The sequence below is a fragment of the Amblyomma mixtum genome, chromosome 5, assembly GCF_055824585.1.
Source record: "Amblyomma mixtum isolate Tamu chromosome 5, ASM5582458v1, whole genome shotgun sequence".
Taxonomy (NCBI): Eukaryota; Metazoa; Arthropoda; class Arachnida; order Ixodida; family Ixodidae; genus Amblyomma; species Amblyomma mixtum.
In genome coordinates this window covers 141,139,018-141,158,232 of record NC_143016.1, presented here as the reverse complement: position 1 = coordinate 141,158,232, position 19,215 = coordinate 141,139,018, and the positions used below count along the sequence as shown (strand labels likewise).

The 19,215-nt window shown below is 48.6% G+C and overlaps 1 pseudogene; it reads left to right on the top strand.

Moving 5' to 3' along the window:
* The first annotated feature begins 1,379 nt into the window (after positions 1 to 1,379).
* Positions 1,380 to 17,012, top strand: LOC149343908 (uncharacterized; annotated as a pseudogene).
* The last annotated feature ends 2,203 nt before the right edge of the window (positions 17,013 to 19,215 follow it).

The window sequence follows — 19,215 nt, the reverse complement described above, 5'->3', positions numbered from 1 at the left end:
TAATAGCCAAAAAAAAGCACCAACAAGTGAAAAAACTATAGCCGTCACGCAAGCTGGTTGTGGATATGGATATGACTGCGGCTATGAACTTTTCAAACAGCCGCCAGAAGCCGCAGCCGCTCCTAGCGGAAAGCACCCGATAATACATGCGCCCTAACATTCCAAAATAAATATTCCATAATTGCATTGAAAATGCGTCATTGTTGAACGTACACAAACTACCTTGAAGCGTATAAATATGGGATAGACCCGTAGTATAGAACTATAGCAGAGGCGCTGGCTATACTATAGAGTTAATATTGATAAGTCGCATACTGCAGCAAGCTCAATCCGAATCCAGAGACATTGTTTACACCCATACACTCATGCTTGCTACATTCCTCCGTTTCTCACAGCTTATAGCCCACGACATCTTTCCTCGGACTGTAGTATGTGATAAACGACTTTCCTCCGAGTGACGAGCATTGATTCGTGACGTAGCCAAAATGTCGAAACCGCCCAAGCACCGAAAGCTCTACTGGGAACCGTCTTTTGATGGAGACAGCCTGCCGAGGACCACGCAGTACAAGATGTGCCCGAACAAAACCAGCGCGGAAAGTGACGTGGCCAACGATCCTTATGAAGCTTCTCACAGCTTGCTTGAGGAAGACGACTATGTAAATGAATACTGTGGTCCTGAAGAGCGTGACGGATGCACGCCACTTCCTCAATCTGATTTTTCACCGCCAGACACCGTGACACTGGTGATGGACTTCGCGGTCACTCATGGTCTTTCGTGGACACAGGTGGAGCACTTAATGAAGCTCATGAGTTTTATTATGAGAAGAAGCGATCTTCCAGATTCAAAGTTTCTTTTCAAGAAGTTTGCTGGAATATCCCAGGAAAGTATGACTTTCGATTTGTACTGCCCCAGCTGTATGTCGGTCCTAGGCGAATGTGACGGGGACCCCAAGAAGAGGAAAGAGCAAAGAGCTACAACTTACATGTATGCAGTGCAAACACATGCGCGCCGCCGATGCCCTAATTGAGCAGGGTGCTTTTTTGTCAGCCTCGCAGTGATGCAGCAGCTGAATTCACTCCTGTCATCCAAAGAACTTTCTAGGTCACTAAAAACGTCGCTACAAAAAATATCTGAACGACCTGCCTCATGCTCCAAGCGTGATATCACAGACGGGGACTTGTACTGCCAGCATCGCAAGGAGCTGAACCTCAATGACATGCACATTTCTGTGACAGTGAACTCTGATGGCAGTCCGGTTTTTAACTCTTCCAAGTTTTCGATTTGGCCTGTACATATGACAATCAACGAGCTGCCTCCAGCACAGCGAATGAAGAATTATATAGTTAACATGCTCTGGTATGGTCAGCGTCACCCAGACATGACAATGGTTCTGCAGGTGTTCTCTAAGCAGATGAATGCACTTGCTGAGACTGGAGTGGAGTGGATGGTCGACGAAGAAGTCTACAAATTAAAGGTGAGGACACAAAATATTTTGGAAGACATCTACCAATTTTCTGCATCACTACCACATGCATGCTTAATTAGATTAAATACAAAAATATGGCATTTAATATTTATATAATGTTAGCAAAATGGTGCAAAACTTAATTTTCAGCTGCCTTAATATGGAGCACCTTTTGGTTCTGATAGGTTAACAATAACAATTAACCAAACAAGGTCAGTAAAAATTAATGGAACGAGGGAAGACGCAGAACCTCCGACACACTGAGAAATGTGACTGCTACGTACCCACAGTACAACTATTTGCATCGTCATGCACTCGTAATTGCTCCTACAATGACTCTTGACTCGTAGGGGTGTGCGAATAGTGGTTTTTTGATTAGAAGCGAATTCGAAGCGAATAGCGATTTTCTTCGAATAATTTCGAAGCGAATAGTTCGAATAGTACTTCTGGCATTAAAAAGAGGCTGTGTGACAGTAGGCATTTCCAAAACCATTTATTTTCCCAACAGACGATACCATCACACACTGCACTGAGGCTTTATTTAAAGCACACTTCAAAATTTTAACACCTAGAGTGAAGAACAATTTTTACTGGCAATTTTTACTGGAAGAACAATTTTTTCATTCCCAGACTATCATTCCCTCGAGCAAGAATGGAAACGGCTGTACAAAGCTCGCACCGCAAGCGAAACGTCATTCGCACCGCTCCCGCGTCCTGGCAAAATTGTCCCCGGTAGTACCTCCGAGCAGCACTCAGCATCGCGCTTCCAAGTATGCTCTCAGCCTCCAACGTACCGGAGTGCCCGAGTTGCGGCGACGGAGTTCGGCACACCACCGAAGATGGCTCAATGCCCTGATTACGGTGGCGTTCCGTTCCCGTCAATGCGCAAGCAGTCAGAATAGCAAGAAAAAACTCCAGTCGTAGATAGATGCGATCATTTCGTTCTACTAAAGTTCGGCAGTCACGTTTTACGCCCGCAGCCTCCCCGATTCCGAGCGTTAACGGCAGTAATCCTGCACGGGTGCACAATAAGCTTGGCGTTATCATACGCTAAAGGCGCCCTTCCCATTGACGTAAGTATACACTTCGGCGACATGGAGTCCCCGCGCTGCCGCTGAATTTTTTGCGCCTCCGCCGGTAATATGATGGCTTGCTTGAAAGCTGCCGAGAACGGTCGCTCATGTTCCGTACGCATTATTCGTCACCTGACTGGGTGAAGCAATAGCGCGGTAGGGCTGCGTGTTTATCTTTGCATCTGTCATATCTGGTAATCTTTTCCGCAACTCAAACGGAAAAAAAATCGAGTTGCATCGGACTCAACTAGCGCGATGCGATGAACGCGGCCAAGCGATGCCCGAGCTCATCCGATAACGTCCGAGCTCATCGATAACGTCACCGCCAGCTGACATCGAGAGGCGGTGGAGCGGGCGAGGCTTCGGTGCTTATCTGTTTTTCCAGCCAGCGTCCGCCGAGGCGGACGCGGTTGTTGAGTTATGTGACGCGCGTCTTTTTCCTTTTTTTTTTCTCTCTTTCCTCTTATCTTTGAACTCTCCTCTATCTGCACGTGGCAGCGGTGGTGGCTCGGCTGGAGCCAGTCGGCAGGCCCGTGCACTTTCCTTTTCATCCTTCGCTCAGTCGCAACAACAACAACAACAACAGTAGACTGAGGTTTCTTGTTTTGAAGCTTAGACGAATGATGGCTGTGCTCTTCCTTCTTTGCGTCTGCCTCGACACGGTGGCAGCGACGCGGCTTATGGCTGCCTTAATGTGGAGGCTCGGAGACGGCCAGAACGCAGGATCTTCCGCAAGAGCGCGTCCCCCTCACCTTTATTTTGTTTGTAGCTTGGTTCGCACCCCAACCTGGTTGTGATTTGTGTATTGAATGACCCCCGAGCGTTGAAAGCGCGATAAAAAAAAGCCATCTATGCGGCAATACTCGGAACTGAAACCACATAAAGCAAGCGGGCAAGCATCCCAGAAACACTATTCGCCCGAGACGAATACTTCGAAATTTCGAATACCGAGAAACGAATATCGAATACCGTGCTATTCGATCGAATATTCGAAATTATTGAATATTCGCACACCCCTACTCTTGAGAGTCGTTGTTGACCTGTAGGCAGCTGTCAGGATGGATTTGAAAAATGCACCATACGCCACTAACTACTACCAACTTTGTACGCCCGTAAAATGGGCTGCAGGTTTTGCAGGCGATGTCCACATATTGCAGGCTTTCAGCCAAAACTTTCATGAGCCTGTTTTGTGCCAAATAATTTCATAAGTTTGCTTTTGTCAATATTACAGGTATACTGCTTCAGTGTTTCCGGTGACGCCCCTGCTAGAGCCCTGATGCAGAACACGGTTCAGCATAATGGCTATTTTGGGTGCAGCTGGTGTTTACATCAGGGCAAGTCCATTGAAGGTAGGAAGATATAATTGTACACTTTCTATAAAAATGAACCTCTAATCGGAGATGGTTGTTGCTTCAATCCCTCTGTCTGTAGATGCGAGAGAGTACCAATAAATGGGTTGTGAAATCCTCATCAAATGAGTTGCACAGACTGAGGTGCATGTAAATTACTGCTCATGCAAAATGCTAATCAAGCAGGACTTTTTGCTGGCCTAGTTGTTCCATTCTGACATATGTGAAACAGCGCGAAAGAAGGAAGCCCGAAGGCGAAATAAAGATTCAGCGCTCTTTCCTCTCCCTTTTTCGTTTCGCCTTCGGGTTTCTTCTTTCGCGCTGTTGCACGTATGTCAGAATGCTACTTCATTTCTCTCTGGGTGTTGTTGTGTCGGCGCCCACATTTCGCTGGTTGGCCTCTCTGGAAACCAGCGCTGCGCGCCCGCCGTCGCTCAAAGCGGACCCAGACTCTCTCGGACATGTCGCGGCTTGCAGCGTGAATCATCCCGCCTCGCCGGCGCCCGGCCCGGCGCGGGCCCTTCCTCCTCCCCTTCCTCTCCGTCGGCTCGAACACCTCCGGCGCTTCGCCGGCCGCCCGTTCTTGTCTGCAAGCCTTTAACGGCTGGGCGCTTCTGAACCATTCGTCTAATTTGAACGGTGGCCAGTGCCGTGACTTTTTGCAGGATTTCAACGGCTGGCTGCCTCAGCGGACACCGGCGGCTTTAAAAACGGAGCCGCGCTGAACCCGCGCAGCAGACGGGCAGCAGAATAGCCATCACACCGGAGCTACGCTCGCCGCCGGGGCCGCCCTTCTTTGTGCTAGCCCGTGGTGCTTTTGGCCCTTTTATTATGTAAAAGCCCTTGTACATAGTGTACATAAAAGTCCTTTGACTCACCGTCGCCTCGATCGTTTCCTGGCTCGGAGACCCAGTCCCAACAGTGGATGGCAGCTGCGGGATCGACCGGCGTCAGCTACCTCGGCGCGGTGAGTGCCTGACGTTTTCCCCTCAATTCGCCAGCTGCTCTAGCACACGTGATTGTATTTTAGAGTAGGGCTGTGTGTTGCACTGGAGAGAGCTTTGCTGTTTTGAGCCAAGTCGGAGCACTTTGAAAGGAAAGCTGGTGCAGAGGGAGTAAACGAGGCGTTGTTCGAACGAATTACTTGCGCGTGTCCTACTAGTAGCGCTATAGTAGTGAACGGCAAGGGAATTCTAAGAAAAGGGCAAACTACAAGAGGCTATTGTGCGCGATGGAGAACTTCAAAGTGAAGGAACTAATCGAAATTTGTGAAGAGTTGGGCATTGATTTGGGCTTTGCAAAACGAAAGCATGCGATTCTTGAGATCATGCGGAAGGAGAATGTAACGGCTGAGGAAGCCAATGAGGCCTGGGAAGAGATCACAGAACGCCGTGAGCGCGAAGAGGCAGAAAAACAGAAGCAGCTTGAGATAAAACGGCGTGCTCGCGTCAGGAAACTGAGGGGCCTCGATCTTGAAGCGCATGAGATGAGTTTCGAGAGAAATAAAACATTATCCGTTCTGAATGAGACTAATAGTCGGCAGCCGAGAGATAGGCCACGGCCCTTCGTGATCGCCGAGGGTATGGCGAAATATTTGACGGAGTTCGAGAGCGTCTGCGAGAGAAAGCGCGTTGAGCGGAATGGTTGGGCACAGAAGTTGGTAGTAGAGCACTGCACGGGCCTCAATCTGAGGCCCGAGCCCGGCCCGGGCCCGTGACCTCAAGCCCGAGCCCGGCCCAGGCCCGCGGCTTTAAGCCCGGGCCCGGCCCGGGCCCGCTAAATTATCGCTCTTGCAAGCCCGGCCCGTGAATCCCGGAGTGAAGCCCAGCCCGGGCCCGGCCCGGCCCGTTTCACAGTAACGCTTGAGGTATACTGCTCACTCTGAACAAGTAGACTACTAGTACACCGATAAGGAACTGGCTGACAAAGGTTCTGAAACCACAGCTTGGCTTCCAGAAAGTTGGTTCTTTTTAACCCAGAAGGGAGTGGTTAAGAGTAGTGCTCACCAGGCCCGTCATTTGGAGAGTGATCTCGTGCAGGTGGGCAACGATAAACTCGGAAGTTCCGAGTGCTAAATAAAAAGGGCCGCATACACTCGTAGTAGTCCACTTTGCGTTCCCTCATGATTTTAATCAGTTATATTTTACCGCCCGCGAAGTATAAATATTAAAGCTGCCTAGCAAGCAGTAGGATGACATTTTTTTAGTGAGCGCAATCTCACAGGTTGAGCTCATAGCCGAACTGGTCGCCGTTCAGCAGAAACGACAAGCTGAAAGGCTTGAGTATTTCACGGAATGCATTTGAAGAATATAAGCGACCTAAGCTAATACGTTCTTCCCGAATGCATTTCTCATAGTGTATAGGTATGTTTTGGGATGACGAACGATCAATGGCCAATTAAGGCCGGATGAATTTCACTCTTACTGCAACGCGGTGTGTAAATAAGAAAATAAATCAGTCAATGAATAAAGCTTAGTTTTTTTCTTAGCGCGTACTATAACTCATAGCTCATCCGTGTCGCTGCTTCAATGCCGCAGTTGTGTACTTCACTCTGCAATAGTGAATGAAAGGTCGGACACCAGCCGTTTCTGTACGGACCCAAGCCCGGCTCGGGCCCGCAGCTTTAAGCCCGAGCCTGGCCCGGGCCCGCAACTTCAGGCCCGGGCCCGGCCCAGGCCCGGCAAAACAAATCATGTCCCGGCCCGACCCGGCCCGCGGGCCGGGCCGGGCCGGGCCCGGGCTTTCGGGCTGGCCCGAGCCCGTGCAGTGCACTAGTTGGTAGCGCTGCTTTCCAGCGAAGCGTATGACGTTGTCAAGCGCCTGTTGGACGGCGGCTTGGCGGACTACGATGAGCTGAAAAGATTCTTACTGACGAGATATAACGTGTCACCACGGGACCTATGCAAAAGGTACTTGCGAGAGAATAGCACCCCACCGTTTTACGATATTCCCTACCAGTTTAAAGCCGACGTTTTAGAGTGGCTCGTAAATGCTGAAGGGTCGGAAGATCGTGACACAGAGGTAGAGTGCGTTGCTGTAGAGCAGCCCTGCCAGTGCGGCACAGAGGAAGGTTGTCCGCACGTGGCAGATGTAATTGCTGCTGTAACGGTGGGAATTGCCTCGCATTCGCGAACTGAGGGAACCTCTCTACCATCGGATAACGTAGTCGCACCACCTGACGACGCACTTACAGAGGTCTCGCCCATTGAGAGTGTGGCGTAGTTACCGGAAAGCGGATATCCTAGCGTGTCAAAAGCAGGAGAAGTTGCCGAACAGGGCAGAGAGGACGTCCGTCTGGACATTAATGAAAACGCCTGCGCCGACGCAAGCGAAGTAAACGAGGATGGCACACCGTGTTGTGCATAGCGTTCGGCAGAAATGCAGAAACCCGACACTTACGATCAACGGAAGCGGGTGCATGTAGAGTTTGCGGACGCTGAATTGTGCGTTGGTGTCTCTTGCGAGCGATGCGAAACGAGTCCCGTGCTTTCGCACTACTCTGAGCTTTGCGACATTCCAGAAAGCAGATGCAGTAGCGGGCACATCGCGACTGAGTGCAGTAACGACCCTCCTCCGAAATTGGTTGAAACGCGTCAGGAGCACGAAAAGAGCTGCGTGTCAGCAGTAATGTCAGTAGAAAACACTGGTTCGCATGCGCCTGAAGAAACTAAGGTGCTGGACGACAGTTCAGAACCGAACGTTCCAGATGACTTAGGAGAGGTAGACGTCATTCCATCCGAGGGAGATGAGCACGTATGTGCACTCAGAGACGCTGAGGAGGAAGAGCTCAGCTTTGAGGAACATAGTAAAGACAGGCCTGATCTAGGTAACGCACGTGAATCGGCTGACAATCACAGTGATATTGTCAGAGAGCAGAAACCGAGGCGACGAAAGCAGCATGTGCTTCCACCGAAGAAACTGAAAGGAAAGCACAAGATAGGAAGCTGCAACCCGAAGGAAAGTAACAGCCAGTTCCGAAAAGTGAGCTATCACCACAAGGTGACGAACAGTGCTGCCGCCGAAAGGACAGTAAAGGCAAGCTCAAGAGAGAGAGCTGTCACCGAAAGAGGATGAAAGGCAGGCAAAAGAAAGAGTGGTGCCGCCGAAAGATGAAAGGCAGGCATAAGAAAGACGGGCGCCGCCGAAAAGAGAGAAAGGGCAAACGCGCGAAAACGGTTTGCCACCGTCGGAAGCATCAGCTTCAACGGCGCATGGATAGCAGCAAAGTCAGTGACTTCGAGGAGGGCATGGAGGAAGGAAAAAGAGAGGAGAGGCCCTTTCCACACAACACCATGGGAGAAAAATGTGGAGGAAATCACGTGGTTTTTTTCACGATCGGGAGGCCACCTAGTCCGGGCAGCTTAGCAACGGCGTCGTAGTTGGTGCTTGCAAGCCGGGCGGTAGCAGACGACCGCGGCGTAGCAGTTGCGGTGCGGCGTACTTTTCTCAACTGCTCGAGTTTGTTTTTGACCGGGCTCACAAGCTTACGCTGGCGCCGTTCACTCATATCTCAGGCTGAATTCGCTGCAAAACTCTCGTTGTTGCGTGCATTGATTTCAACGTGCTCGACCACGATCGCACGGGCATTTCGTCAACTGCGTCACTGCTCGGAGCCGTCGGGAGACCGCCGCTGCTTACTGAGGAGCACTCGCGCTGTTCGTTTACCAGTGATTCAATACGCCGTGCGCTAGAGAGGTCGTCGGCGTATTGCGCGGACGTTTCGCGTCCTGTGCGTGCAGTGTGCGTGTGCCATTCGCGCTCCCGTTTCCATCGGCAGTGAAACCTCGTTGCTATTAGGCGTGCTCTTGCAACGCTCTAGTGATCGTCACTGGTGTTAGTGTAACTATTTTCGTTTTTCGCGATTGCGCTTGTGTGAGCAGCGGGGGCCATGACATCGGTGGAGGGCGATATTTTAAAGGAAGCCGCTGCGCTCGCTTTGCATGCTTGCACGCCCCTGTTATACGCCGCCGGTAAAAATGAAAAGATAGAGACCCAGCGCTTAAACAATACCTTAGAGATTTTTTTTCTTTAATAAAGGCGATGGGTTAGTTTTGTTCACTGCAATATCTACATAAAGATACGAATGCACACAGGATGCCGAGAACTTCATTTGTAAAAAACATTTATTTTCTCACAAAAAAAAACAACTCGCACGAAAAAACGTGGCTATTTACAATATCTTCACATTATATAAAACAACACAAAAGCTTCTGCTCTATAACAAAGTCATCAACTGCAAACAAATGACATTTGTCAAAACTTCAACCCCATACGCAAACCTGCGCTCGGCTGCAGGTCCTTTAAAAAAAAGCACTTTTTATTTTCGCGATACCTTCATTTGAGGAGAATGCAAAGGATTAAAAAGTAAACTGACGTAAAAAGGTCTGTTAATAATGGGGTGAACTGTGCCTAGAATTAAAAGGAGTGCCATACGCCGTGCGACGGTGAAGAATAAATGGGCACTCTTATTTTCGTTTCCACCTTTCGTTTCCACATTTATTTTCGTTTCCATTATTTTCGTTTCCAATAAATAAATAAAACATGTGCCCCCTCGAAAAAAATTTCTGGCTACACCACTGCTCGTGTGGAATTCGCGCGGCTAGGGGCCCGCGTTTCTCGCGTGTGCTTAGTTGTCCTTCGCCCAACGCAGTAATTGAAAGCGACGGTCACTTCCCGTGCTTACAAGAGTTGAGGAACAGGGAGGAGATTTTCGATACCGGACGAATGCCGTTCCCGGGCATCGGTGGCCGTCGTGTGGTTTCGCGCGACGAGGGGCCCACGTTTCTCGCGTGTCCTTCACCTCACCCGGTGAAGGCTAATTTCGAGCGCTGAGCTAAACAAGCAAAGTATACTAGTTTCATCGAATGCAGCCTTCAACTTCAGAGTCCCAGGGACGGGCGTTGCCAAAGGGGGGCCACCGCAGTAATTGAAAGCGAAGGTCACTTCCCGCGCTTGCAAGAGCTGAGATAAGTATTTTTCTCGGCTGCTACTAATTGTGACCAGGGCCGAGCAGTTGGAGACGGCGCGGAGACGACGCAGTACGAAGCAGTAACTGAAAGTAGCCGCCTGTCTCACACGGGTATTTCCGCTTTTAACTTCTCCGCTGACGAACACCGGCATAGGGTGCCCTAAACCGGCCGGTAAGCAGCCAAGCGCCACCAGCGCGGGGATCTGTGCCCCTGCGGTAGCATGCTCCTTCGTTGGCTTTGAAACGCGCGCGCAGTAGTCGAGGGCGGGACTTCAGCGATGACGTCAGCCCGGACAAGATGGCGCCGAGCTGGTTTCCGGCTTCACAAAATGTCACGTGACGGCCTGTCCTCTCTTTTTCCTTCCTCCATGGCTTAGGGTGCCTCGATGACAGCGCCGCCGTTCAGGGTGGAGACAACATCGCGGGCGCCGCCATATTGAATCACACGGGATCAGCTGCGCTAACGTGTGTAACGGCGCCACTCGTACTCTCGGCGGGCGTAATAGTGCTTTTTACTAGAACAGTCTTTTTCATCAATATCGCACTGCGTATCTTTTCACTCATAAGAGCCATTTTAACATCCGAGGGTCGAAGACGTAATTGCATGACTTAATTTTACAGCCTCAGGTGGTCGAGGTTAAACATTTACTGTTCCGTCTGGTGGTTTGAAAAACTCGCTAATATTTTAAAGATCTGTTGCGGGGCAGGTGCTGCTGCTCCATGCGGATAGAAGAAATTGCTGCCTCTGTTTTTTCCACGATATTTTAGATTTTAATTCCCACGTTCTGTTAACGCCCGCGTGTCGTCAGCTGCCCGAGCGCTGCGGCTGGTTTCGCTATCGTCGCGCGGGCTGTTTCCGTTTCTTCTGCTCGCAAAAACTGGTGTCTGTCTGCTTTCTAATCTTTGAAAAGGTAACTGCGAGTTGCTCGCCCGTTTATTGCTCACAACGGCGCAATTACATCTGCTTATGGGGCGGGCGCTGGTATATACACATTTTTTCGGAATACCGCCGGAATACGTCGGAATCGGAATCGGAATACGTCGACCGCCGACGGAATACGTCGTAATACCGCCGTATTCCGACGTTGCCACTGCTCCTGCGTTTTCTTTCTCGAGGCCAAAGAAAACGAATCGCCCCTCGTTGGCGATAGCATGAAGGATTACTGGAAGTTTCTCACTCGTTTCATTTTTATAAGGGGCGCACAACCACGGAATGTTCTTGCGTGCGCTCGCATGCACACTTCGCTTGCGCCATGGACATGCGCACCGGTTGCTCTCCTGCGATTCCTCAGTTTGTGAAACACAATTCTACACATCCTTTTTAATATTTATTTTATTCAAGCCAGTCGGTATTCATTAATAAACCATGCATATAAACCTGCTCAAAGAAAGGTGGATTTTAGTCATTAAAAACTGCAGTAATTCTGAAAATTTTAAATTTGAAATCGAATTAATCCACATTGAATACTCACGCTTTTCGAAAAAAAAATCGACCATAGAGGGTTTTGTTAAAAAAACGCGTTTTTTTTGTGTGCTGATGGGTTAGGCTGTTTGAAAAATAACTCCTGCCTAAAAGTTGATCTTTATTACTGATGAAGACAAATATTTAACGTAGCTTTTCAGCCTACCCGCCTACAGACGGTACAGAGAATAAAACAAGAGGCAATGCAAATGATTTATTTAATGCCAACTGTAATTGCAGGTCATGAAAAAACACGAACTTCACTATAAGTAAGCAAGACATTGGGACAGAAAAATAAGGCATGTACCGTGGGGTGTAACCTTAAAGAAAAACATAAAAGCAAAGCATGAAAAAAGGTCCAAACCACGAAATAAGTCAACAAGACTGAGGAAAAAATGTTGTTGTGCACAGTGTGGTGTAACCTTCGCCGCAAAAATGAAAAAAAAGTATGGAAAAAAAAGATGCAAACCACGAAGTAGCAGAACGAGACAGAGTGGTAAAAAGCACAGTGAGGTGCAACATTTAAAGCAATGTACTCTAGGGCTGATCCCGCTTTACTTGAGCTTTCCATTTTTTCCTTCGCTCGGAGTCTCGGGGGAAGCGAAAACAGCGTAGGCCTTTACGCGTTGACCCGGCGCACATTGGCACACAACAACCCGTCATGCTGCCTCGGTGGACTTGAGAAGCTCCTCAGTCATGTGATAGAGCACTGTGAAACAAACAAAGCCACCAGCGATCGTCCGCAGCCACTGGGTTCGAAAAACGGAACCTCAGCTGCTTGCACCAAGCCGAGCAGCCCGACCGACCGCTGAGATTCAAAATGGCGCAGCAGGGAGAGAGCGGCGGCGTTGGAGCGGTCAAAGGATGGCACCACCCTGAACGACGGAGCTGGCATCGAGGCACCCTATGTCGACTGGAACACCTGCGCCGCTTCGCCGGCCGCCCGTTCTTGTCTGCAAGCCTTCAACGGCCGGGCGCTTCCCAACCATTCGTCTAATTTGAACGGTGGCCAGTGCCGTGACCTGATCGGAGGATTTGAACGGCTGGCTGCCTCAACGGACACCGGCGGCTTTAAAAACGGAGCCGCGCTGAACCCGCGCAGCAGACGGGCAGCAGAAGAGCCATCACGCCGGAGCTACGCTCGCCGCCGGGGCCGCCCTTATTTGTGCTAGCCCGTAGTGCTCTTGGCCCTTGTATCATGTAAAAGCCCTTGTACATAGTGTACATAAACGTCCTTTGACTGACCGCCGCCTCGACCGTTCCTAGGCTGGGATGGCCAGTCCCAACAGTGGTGGCAGCGGTGGGATGCCCCAAAATCCTAACAGTGTGTGCTTGATGTCATTATTTTTGTTATGTTTTCAAAACATGCACCTTGAGTTTGCTCATAAAAGGTCTTTTTCAACCTGCTGTTGCTTGTATTTACCTTGGTACTAACTGAATGCATAGACATGATCAATAAGGAAGGGAAGGGAGCATTTTTTTTATCTGTATTTGTGAGTGTACATGTGAGAGTCTAAACAATGTGACCTGTGTTTTATTTCCCACAGGTATTGTGCAGAACAGATCTGGTTTAGGTGGTTCATTGACTTCTGTTCTCTGCCTAACACAGATTTATGCGTTGCAACTGGAGCATGCTGGATGGTTTTTGTATGTGTAGGTGTTGTCTTAGCCTGGCAAGACTAGCACTATTTTGTTAGGGGCGTTGCATGTGATGCGTAGTCAGCCATATTTTGCGCTTTTTGTATTGGGAATTTTTGCAGAAGTGTGTTGCAATAGTAGTGTTCAGGAAACATTGGGCATGTCTCCCCTCTTACTGCTGAATAGGCCAGAGATGACTGGGATTTGTGAAAATGCTTTACTTCTGCTGTACCAAATATTTCCGCATGAAGTGTTTTGCATCGCATGCTTGTCTCATTACCAGGTAGCTAGCAGTGCCTTTATGCACGCACGCAATCTGATATTTCAGGCAGTTATTTCAGAAGGCCTCATGCGTTTTTTTTTACCCTGGACCCCTTGCTGTTTACTTTTCTGATGTCATTTGAATGGCTATAACTCTTTATAAGCTTTGAAATTTCTGTTGCGCTACACAGCTTTACAAGGTATTTCCAAGTTCATCTCAGTAAGGGAGCCTGTTACAGTTACTATGGAATGACGCAGAACAGGTGTTTACAGATGTGCATATTTCTTTATAAGTTCAGTACACCCATTGATCTCTAATTCACTAGACTGTTATGTTTCTTCATTACATTTATTTGATAGTACAGTCAAGTGCCCTACCAGGGCTGAAGCAGTGCCTTACAGGACGAAAGCTGGTGTGCTGGAAGATATGGCTGAGGCAGTCAGACTAGAAGACCATGTTCAAGGGGTGAAAGGGCCATCCCCGCTGATCAACCTGCTTGGGTTCGACGTTGTATGGAGTTTTAGCCCGGACTACATGCACTCTGTGCTGCTTGGTGTGGCACACCAGTTTATGGAGTTGTCGCTATCAAATGTTTGCACCCAATACTACATAGGATCGCCACAACTACTTAAAGAGATTGATGAGCGGCTGTGCCACATCAAGCCGCCACAGTGCATGACACGCCTGCCCAGATCTATCCTTCTGAGAACGTTTTAGAAGGCTACTGAGAGGCACCAGTGGCTGTTGTAATTCTGCTTGATCTGTTTGGATGGCATCTTGCCAACCAAATATTTTGAACATTTTAGCTCTCTAGTGAAGGTAATATACCTCCTCCTGCAGGATGAAGTCTCTCTCAGTGTCATCGCCAAAAGCACTGAGTACTTAGTGGAATTTGTTGTTGGTGTACAGTTCCTGTACTCAGAGAAGGAAATGACTTCAAATGTGCACTCACTACTGCATCTATCAAAAAGTGTTATTTTACAAGGGCCACTCTGGGCACATTCTTGTTTTGGATTTGAATCGGGCATGGGAAAGCTGAAGGGTCTGATCACTGCAGCTAAATGGGTGCCCCATCAAGTAACAAGAAGGGTAGTAATGGCCCATAAAGTGCATGCTGGCAAAGATTCCGCAAGCCCTCAAGTCAGACAGTGTCTGCAGTGCACTAAAACATCGAAAAGAGAGCCTCGGTTCTCTGTAAGCCACAGATTGTGGATGGGTCTATCTTGAAATTATTTGGGAATCACATCCCCTACGAAATCACTGGCTCTGTTGAGGAACATGACAGAGTTCGAATCTCTGGGTATGTGTTCCACAGTGAACAATACCAAAGGCCTGAAAAAACTGACTGTACTGCTGTTCGAATGCCCAACAATGTGTCTGCAAGGATACAGCACATTGTGTCAGTTGGTTGGAGTGAGAAGACAAGAGTATACATTGTGACTAAACGCTATGCTGCTGCTTCATGTTTTGGTGCCACACACATTAATAGAGCTGAAAGGTGGGGTGCACAAAAAGCTGTAGAAATAGATAAAAATGCAACCTCATGTCTTTGGATTGAATGCAAGGGCAGCCATTTTTTTTGCAACCTTGTTAATCGTTTCCTGCCTTAAATTTGTGCACTTCTGGTATTTTGCTTCTCGTTAATGATATAACTTTACTGCTAGCTGGAGGTTGACTTAAAAGGAAGAGGTGGTTTAGTTTATCGAGTTTGACGCCCCAAAGCTACTTCGGTTAGGGACTCCATAGTGAAGCGCTGCAGATAATTTTGACCCCTTGAGGCTCTCTAACATGCACTGATACAGCAGAGTACATGGACACCTTTCGTTTACCTCCACCGAAACATTGCTGCGACGGCTAGATTCGAATCCACATCCCCCCCTGAGTAGTCGAAAACGCTAACCACTGAATTACCGCAGCGGGATGAAAGAGAATACTGATCAGAAGGATGCCATGCGTGTTTCATAATAAAAAAAGGGATGTTTCATAACAAACTCTCCATTTGCTGCGCTTTGCTTACCAGATATATGCAGAGGGTTAGAACGGAGCTAAGTATATAAGAAATGGAGAAAATTTTAGTACCTCCAAATGTTGATGACAATATTACCTTGTTCAGTACCTTACCAAATGAAAGTGCATGCTTGAGAAATAAAACTGGAATAAATGATATGCTGTTTTGTTTTCATCGCTGCTGCCCTAGCCACAAATGTATCAAGTGCTCATTACAGATATACACCACACAAACACACACACGACCTTAATTTTATATTTCAGTATGGCTTTCCTAATATCATATAATTTACGGAGAGCACGGAGTTAGTCGTGTGCAGGGTATTGGGAAAAGGGTGAATGAATTGCTCAGTTTTGGAGACTTCACCAAGTAAAACTACTAGATATGTCGCATACTTCGGATGCAGATTTGCTATAGAGGTGAAAATAATCCTAATGTTTTAGTTGAGCTGCTTCGCAGCTGCTCTTCCACTGCAAGATTTTGGTACTTTGTGCAGTAGGAATGAACCAGATCGAGTCTAAATGGGACTTCTCTTAACTGAAAATCGCTTCTCCAAGACCAATTTCTCCGCATTTGGTGCGAGTTGTTACCAGCCACTTCCCTGTAGGCTCCCAACTGGGAATGTACAGCGTGTTATGCAAAACAGCCGAACGAGTGAGCGTAAAAATGTATGTGCCGCTACTAAGTTAGAATGTTTTCACTACAAATGCAAAACTGCATAAAATACAATTCAATGATCGAACTGAGAGCGCACCTGGAAACGTCGCGATTCCAGCCAATGAGAACGACTTGTAGTCCTAATTTGTGCTGACGGGTCATCTCGCCGAGTAGTAAAAGCATGCAAACTGCCTTTCTTCAGCTCAATCAAGGAAATAATTGTTGAGCAATCTCGCCACCAATCATAAGCGAAAAATTAATTCTATTTCGTGGTTCTTCAAACACTCCATTCCCACGGAACATGATGAGAAATCGCACACATCGTCCATGCGACCATTGCCGCCATGGCTGCCCTAGCTCATGTGGAGTGTGCGAGACTGACTCACAGCATGTCGCGGTAATCAGTCTCAGAAATAGAAGTTCATTTCGGTGGTTGGGCAGTTATAAATAAATAACTGTAATGTCAGCCTGGCCGAAATACCTATCTCACAACGGGCTGAAGATAGAGAGCGGGCTTGATGAAAAGAAAAAAACAATAGCATTGCTACGCGAGCCCGCGATATGTTCGCTGCAGCACGACCCATGTTAAACACACACGGCAGATTTTTGAGGGAAGTGATGTTATTCGCCACGAGAGCGTCTACGGGCGTTTTCGCACAGTGCGATCGGATTGATGTTTGCTGATAAGCCAGCTTCAAACTGATTTTACAGTATGTTCCTTTCGGCACCTAATGACTGTACAATGTGCTGAGCCGCAGCAGCATTTATTTTTTTCTCGTCATCCCTCCAAGCAGTAAAAAACTTCCTATTTGGTTTTTACCCACGACTAGTTCTACCCAGTTTGCCCTCAAATTGGAATTTTAGCTTTCCACTTGACCCACAAATGGAACCACTTACTTCCCAATTGCTCCCCAGTTCTTCCCATTTGGCTCTCAACTGGGAAATGATGTTTCCCAGTTGCGGCAAATTGGAACCATTTGCCTCCCGCTTGAGCCTCAACTGGGACCAGTTGCGTTACAACAGGGATTCAAAGTGGTACCAGTTGGCTATCAACTGGAACCAGTTGTCTTGCAACTGGAATCAGTTACTCCCATTTGAGTTCCCAGTTGAAGATTTTCACCTGGGTTAGCTCATTATTATGACGCAAGCGAACGAGATCCAGGCTTGCCGGCCAGCCTGCAGGCTCGGTGTATTTCACATTCGCACCAGAAAACACAAAACAGCCATGCTATCTGAAAGGCTGCCTGCTATATTCGAGCAATGACAGCATCCCGAGCGTTCGGCAAAGACGTCGCCTGCTGGCGTGCCTGGCGATGAACTACGAGGCTCTCCAACGGCCCTGATCGTCGCTAAGCCTGCCTGGTTTCGCATCGATACCGCAGCTGAGGGAGCTTCTGAACTGGCCAGTGCTGTAGAAGGTACTAATCTCGTCGCCCCATTAACTCTGAACCTGTCCCATAATAAAGTAATGATATGCTCGATTTCCGCGATGCCCTCAACAGCGGAGCTAGCAAATGCCAGCTATGAGAGCAGCGACCAGGCAGCAAATAAAGCGGCCATGGGATGAAATTTGCCTGCATCCCGGTATTCAATACTGCCAGCAACTCGGCATTGGCCAACGATGTTCAAGAATGACTCATTTTTGGCATTAATCTATCCCGGGGCTTGTTATGAACATAAACAAATAATACTAGCTGTGTTTTACTGACGCCGGCGGCTGACAGGCCGGCCCCGAGAAACGCGCCCCAACGGCATTATGACGCTGGCGCTCTGCGCGCTCGCAATCTGCCGCTTGTCAGTGCGACGTTCCGTGTGCGGCCTGCCATTGACATCGGTTGGCGCAAGCGGCGAGCTGCTGTCGGTCGTTGTTACAACGTTCGCAACAGCGCGTCGCGCGCCCTGCACGTAGCAGTCATGCCGAGAGTCCGCGACCCTTATGTAATACCCCCGATACAAGGGGGCCTTTAAGACCCCCTGAACTGAACTGAACACCTCTGCCTACGGGAGCCCCGACCGTGAACCTCCCTAACCCGGTCGTGAACTCGAGTCCTCATCTCCAACGCAAGTGGTGGGTTGACTCACAGCGCTAACCGCAAATTATGCCTAACCATCTTCACGCTTCTGGAAAGCATTTTTCTGCAGCGAAGAACAGAAGCGCGGAGCCGATGCGCGCCGCGATAGCTGACGCGTACGTTCATATCGAGTTCATATAAATAGAAAGCCGTCGAGATGGGCTGACCTTGCTCAGCTCGATTCTCTAACTCAAACCACCACTGTCACGAAACATCACCTAGATAGGTTCACGTAAGGAAGGCTATATACAGCCGCTGATACTGAAGCCACGGAGGATGGAGAGCAGAACCGAAACCGAAACTGGACCCAGGTCAGTGATTGATGTATTACCACGCGCTGCAGCTTAACGAACTACAATTACGTGTGCAAATAATTGGAACACTTTGTTTCACTTTCTGAATTTTTCATGAAGCTATTAGTTTAGGGAAACGAAAGCTAAAGATATCTCTACGTTTCTGAAGATCTTAAGATGACGTGGTCGAGTAATGCGTGTGCCGGCCGACGGCGGCGCATGGTCGTTTCATGAGCGCAAAAAGGCAGCGATTTCGAAGGAGCTTTATTAAATGCAGACTCAATATTGAGCCGAAATATTTCGGAATTAGCATGTCTATGTTTATGGAAGCAGAAAAAATTAAAACCGGGCAGCTTCATTTTCTTTTCACAACCCCTTTAATGAAGGCAGTCGTGGCCGTACTGCGGCCTATGCTGCGATAGGTAGTGAATTAATTACTGCCCATTTATCCAGAATTGGTCATTCGCTACTTAGCATTAACAGATCTTTGGGAGTCCTCATACCACTCCTGACACACACACACACACACACACACACACACACACACACACACACACACACACACACACACACACACACACACACACACACACACGCGCGCGCGCGCGCGCGCGCACACACATACACACACACCACGTGCGCGCGCGCACGCACACACACACACACCACGTGAGCGCACACACACAGACGGGTTTTCGCTCAATGGAGCAAGTAAGGCTTGCGCCTTAAAAATGTTTTGCTAAACGGGCATGCTAGTCGCGTTAACACGTTTTGGCGGGCTAGTTGGTTAAACTGGAGAGCCACTATGGGCATGCTCACCGCTCTGAGACATGACCCGTTCGCCGGGTCGGGAGGCAGATGAACTTTAAACACTGCACGTTGCTCCAGCAATATATTTGCAGGAGCACTTCTACTTCATTTCAGTGAGAATATCAGCTTTACACTCGTATGACCTGTGGCACGAATG